Here is a 6,000-nt window from a genome sequence, read left to right on the forward strand (position 1 = left end):
GGTTGCTTGTTGGAGGTGGAGATGGCAATATTAGGCTTCATTGCTAAGCTAACCTCATGAGCCAGAAGCATCGAAGAAGGTCACCTCCAAAGAGATCTAACTTTGCTCAGAGATGCCCATGCACCAGGGCTGTTGCCAGAAGAGCGCAGAGAAAACAGCAGATTACCACCAAAGTAACTTCTGAAATAAAACAAGAAAGAAGTCCCTGTAAAGGCTGCCATGCTATTGCTTTGCTCTTCCGGCTGGCAGACAGCAGTTAGTGGCCCATGTTCCTGGAAGCATGAGCTGGAAAGCCTTATGGTGCTTAGGAGATAAGTGCAGCTACTCAGCCTGTGGAAAAAAAATAAGATGCAGCTTCTCTAACCTAAAGGATTCATACTGATCAATGAAATGTGCACATCAATGACTGTAGTATACTGTCTTGGCCAGGCACATTGCAAAACACTACGGGAAACTCACAGTCTCCTCTGATGGACAAGATACTTTCTTCAGGTGGTATTTGGAGATGAGACTTTGGATTGCGAGAAGCTATTGGGACCCTAGGGATAAGATATGGAAAAGTGCCTGTATCTACATGCTGCACCTTTTTGTGTCTGCAGAGAAGAATTTTATCCGCCTCCTGGTATGTGCTGCACAAAAAACCTCAGTGCTCAGTCCCTTTCTGCCATTTCTTCCCACTGATTTCTCATGCCAAAATTTTAAATTTCTCATAGGGCACCAATATGAAAAAAATTTGCTCCTCTACTGCTATTTGAACCTCCCAGCTACCTTTGTTGCATTTTTCCCCAGAAAGGCAGTTGGTTAATACATAATGCTGTAGCCAGGGAATCCAGGGATTTTCTTTCTGTTCCCAGTTGTGCCACTGCCTCCCTCAGTGCCTGCGGCACTGTCTCAGGCCTCTCACTTGCCTTCCCCAGGCACACGAGATTGTAATGCCTGCAGACATTTGATGGGACTCAGTGGTAGCACTTGATACAAAAACAACCCCGTGTAAGTACCAAGAGTTTTATTAGCAAGGAACTGTCTATAGGCCATATGGCGTTGATATTGATATATCAATAAACTCCTCCCTAACTGCAGCAGATGCTCAAGTTTGTAGTTTAACCATACAGTACAATGTACTGTTGTGTCCTTTATTTGTGAACAAGAATAAGCCAGATGCTTTCTCACAACATACTGGCAGAAATATGGTGCTATATAGCCAGAGAAAGCAAAGTCTACCTCCACTACAGATAAGCCTCTACAGCAGTGCTTTTTAAATCTTAGTTTCTTAAAGCTGACTAATTTTTATAAAAGATTTGCCTACTGATAGCTACTAGATGATCAAATATTCCTGGAACTGAGGCTGATCTATCACCCAGGAATATGAAACTTCCCTAATGTCACAATTATATTTTTATTATTTCTTTTTACAATACCATTAGACAAAGGAAACAAATTAGTGATTTTCATTTTTCCTCCATTAACTACTTTTTGCCTTTTTATCTTCTCTATTCAGTCTCATTCATCACCTTTCTCATTTCCTCAGAGAGCAAACAGTGCTAACCTGCTTTCCTACTTCCCTCATTAAACATAATTTTAATTATTTTTACTTCACCCCTACCCATTAGTTCTCTAAAGTTCCTTTCCAACTGCATAATATTAACACCTCACTATTCTAATCATTCTCTGTTGCAAATATCACCGCCTAATTTTAGCACCTGAATCTTTGCTCTTTGATCCTTTAATTGGTCGCTACTGTTGAATCCCTGTGCAGCTGTGCTCTTTTATTACTAAACCCCCCAGTAACTCACACCACCAGCTTCTAACTCTCCCCATCTGTCTGTTTTTCTGGGTGTGCTTTCACAAGTGGCTTAAGCCACCTGAAGACTGTGGCCACCGCAAAAGGCTTACCTGACCATCCCCACATCTGTGGTTGCCTGTTCCCACCCCACGTGCTGGTGTTACCACTTGTGCAACCACCCCGGCAGGCAGACCACAGAGCTGCTCTTTCCATTCTCTGTGCCTTTCCTTTTCTTTCCTGTGCAGGGTGAATTTTCAGGCAGATCAGTTAATAGCTGCCCAAGGGAGATGTAGGGCTACAAGCGGAGGGAGACAGGCAGGATTGCCTCCTTTGGCCTCGGGGTGTACCCATGGATGCATAGCGTGCAACTGCTGCCTGATCCGTGCAAAGGCTGCCCAGCGCCAGGGAGAAAGGCGCATTTAAATGCTCCCCAGCTACCACTTTTCTCTTTTAATCACAATCAGAATTTTATGTGGGGAATGAGCTACCCTTTGGGGAAGGGGGTTGCTATTTGCTCCACTGAACTGTTGAACTTAGCCAGGCCTTCAGTTCAGGCAGCAGTAAAACACCGCTACAAGAAATGGACACATCTTCCAGTCCTTAGTCATCCACTTCAGTGGGAGCTCGTCTGGAGGGGGAGGGAGAACTGTTAACGAATATGTCTAAAAATAAATACAAGGGTTTCCTGACATTGTTTTCTGGTCTTCTGAATTCCCTTTATGAGGGAGAAAGCAGTGGGATTCAAATTGCATTTTAGTTTGTTGATAAACTTCAGATCTCCCAAAAATATGCAAGTTACAGCAGGATTCAGAAATAAGAGTGTCGTAGTTGTAGCCGTGATGACCTTCACTTCTGTTGTTCCTGGTTTTGTGAGAGAGAAAAGAAATCGTTCACCATCACCAATACCTCTTCAAATTACTCATTACAAAGTTAGGTATCCAAAATCTTAACACTTACAGGGTTATTTTTCCTCCAAAAAAGTAGACCAGTTTTGTAAGAGAAACCAGTATGCCACATTTATAGGTAACATCTTAAACTCCTACATGTCAGGAAATACAATGAAAGCTCTAATTGTTTCTTTCAGTATCTTCAGGGGATCTGTCTGGAGTAATTCTCCCACATCTGCAGCAGCCAAATACACAACTTCTCTAGCAGCGTATCTATCTATGTCATAGGACAGGCATAAAAAAGGAATGACAATATTGATCTTTCAGAAATCTATACAAAAACTATTTAGGTTCATCTATCTTGAATACCATAATTATAGAGCACAGCTCTGGCTGTTAGATTCCTTGATCTATGCTGAAAGCTAGTAGTCTGAGTATTTATTTTCTCTTTCAGACAAAAGTATTTCATCGCAAACTGCCCTAGAGATATTTGGAGAACTCTGCAAGCTTTCATAATGGTTTATAAAAGTGAAAATTCCTTTTCTAATTGTCTCCACTTTTCCCTGTTGTAAAAGATACATGTAATGGGCAAGTTCCACTGGGATCTGGAGATATCTGGGATCTGGCACACTGGTGTAGCAATCACTGGGGAGATAATATGATGAAATGAATAAACCAGAAAAAGAAGGTGCTGGGCTAGTTGACGCTGATGGCCCCCAAACTTGGGCTGACACTGCTACAGCAGACTGCCGAGGTACCAACTGCTGTAATAAACCTGGGCTGCTTCATTAGAGTAGCAGGAAATTCTCTTCTGCTGCATCTTCTCTCAAAAGAGAATGACTACAATTAAAAACAAAACCAAAATGAATACAATAGAACCAGCAGGATGCACTTATTTGAGTTGTTTTGCTATTCTTATCACTCTTGACTTCATTTTACAGAGTTTGAGATCCCAAAGGATCATTGGTTCACCTTGTCTGACCTTCAGTATGCTGGAGGAAAATATAACTCACTCACAACCTTAAGGCAGAGATATTTGCCAAAGATACTTGGATGAAGGCTTTCCAGTTTGAGGAACAAGGCGCAGTCTAACTGATGTGATATACCGGCGTGTGGTGCTACTGGGACGCTCCAACAGGAGCATCCCCCAGCAGGACACCTGCTTCCCAGGCGATGGCTCCGCTCCTGCACCTCTCCCCTCCGCTGGCAGCGGCTCCCCACGGCGCTCCCGGCCTTCCCGCTCCGCGGGGACACGCGCAGCACTGAGACACGGACACGGGCCTTCAGCTCACAGGGGAGTGCTCAGCAGTCTCACCCACTGCCTGCGCCTCACAAAACACAATTTCTTCCACCAAGCTTTCTGCCTGGCCTTTCCTTTTCCCACAGCCAGCTTCACACGGCAGTCAGAAGCTGCGTACCTCTGCCACGCTTAGGCAGTTAGCTGGATTTCTACACACTAGTGCACCTACACATTGTTCTCCACTTACAGGGTAATGGGAATGACTTTCTAAAGCAGTAATGCAGCAGATGAAGACAAGCATATTTTGAGCATGCCCAGGGGTCTTTTCCATTTGTCTCCCCTTCCCTCTGCTGATGGCCACAGACTGTGCCTCCTTGTTCGGGCCCCTTTCCTCTGCAATGTTTTCCTGAGCAGAGGGAGGGAGCCGCTTTCGCACCAGGCCTGAGCCAGAGGGCTTGCACGTCTGTTACTTCATACTTGGCATTTTTTAGAAAATACTTTACTGGACCAGTTCATGAGGTGATTCAGAAAACCTTGTAACAGCAACATAAGATTGTAAAAAAAGGTAATAGTGGCCATCTAATCTGGTATCATTATCTCTCCCAGAAGTTTTGTGAAGATCCTAAAGAGAATTAGGAATAAGATAGATTCTTCCGGGATCCCACATCTTTTTGGCCTGGGTGAGCAACTATCTATCACTGCTCTGATCTCTGCTAGGAAGGAATTGCAGAAGCCCAGTGCTATAGTGCTGTTATCAGCTCCTCCTTCATCCTTCCGTTCCTATCCGTTGAGTCACACTGCTTCTGCTGTCAGGGGGTAGAGTGCCCCGAACACCAGGTAAAGATGCTATCAGCATCATTTCTGTCTAAGTATCCTGTTTTGTCCATTTTTCTTCTAGGTTCTGCCCTCTCTGTGACTTTTCCATGACCTTCCGACTTGCTCTGTGCGAGTGCCTCTGGTTATTGTGCATCTACGCTCAGATGCTTTTCTGTTATTACTTTACCTTGACCTGCTTGGTGTGCTCCCAGCAGACAAAATACAAATGGGATAAGGCAGAGGTTGTGGTCAAAACACTTCAGTTGGGAAGAACAGTCTATCTGAGGGACAGGGGAATGACAAAGTCTCTGAACCCCAAAATAGTACTGGAGAAAACAGGGTATGTCCACACCTTCCCATTTTTCTTCCGATGTAGTTTAACATGACAGTTCAGCTTGCAGAGACGATCTGAATGCTGTCCTTCACCCCTCTGTTCTGTGAACATCAGCTCAGACAAATGGATAGATAGCTATTAGTTATAAACTGTTATTAGAGACAAGTGTGGATAATATTCATCTACATAAAAAAACAAGTGACCTGGAAGTGAACAAATTCTAGTAGGCAATACCTCTTTGGGTAAAACACAAAGTCTCTTTCCCCTGCCTTCCTGCAGAAGGTCCTACAGCTGCCATCATCCGTTTGAACTTTCACTCTATCTCACCAGCTACAAATTCTTCGTTTCACGTGGGTGTAACTTGTATCTGGATGACAGAGCTAGTGTATTCTCAATGAGGGGTACAACACAAAGAAAGGAGCCAGCCAGCCCAAGAAGGAGCTGTCTCCTTTACATGGATTCAGCCACCAGGCACAAGTTCAAATCCCTTCCCTGGCTCCCGCTCATCTTCTGACAAAATAATTACTTGATCAAACTCCAGCCACATCAAAGACCAAATTTGATCTGTGAACCATGGTGTGCTTTTGGGACAGTGAAATGTTTACAGTCAGGACAAAGTGCACAGAGCTGGGAACAGGATTTTTTTTGATGCTGGGCACTGGCTACAGATATTCTTCTTTATGAGAGGAGACCAGTCCAAAATCTGACCATATTCAGCAAACATTGCGAAGTTTCCATGAGAAAGATATCATTCACAAAAATTCTCTTCTAGGCCCACCTCCCAGCAAAAACATAGCGTCAGAAACACCATCCCATATGGATGACTGATTCTGTAAAGGCAGAAATATCAAAGACTTCAGGACTTTGCTGTTGATTTTGAATAGAAGATGCTTAAATAGTACAGCATGGAATAAAATGAATGGATACATATACACATCCT

Source organism: Dromaius novaehollandiae, chromosome 2, assembly GCF_036370855.1.
Source record: "Dromaius novaehollandiae isolate bDroNov1 chromosome 2, bDroNov1.hap1, whole genome shotgun sequence".
NCBI classification, from domain to species: Eukaryota; Metazoa; Chordata; class Aves; order Casuariiformes; family Dromaiidae; genus Dromaius; species Dromaius novaehollandiae.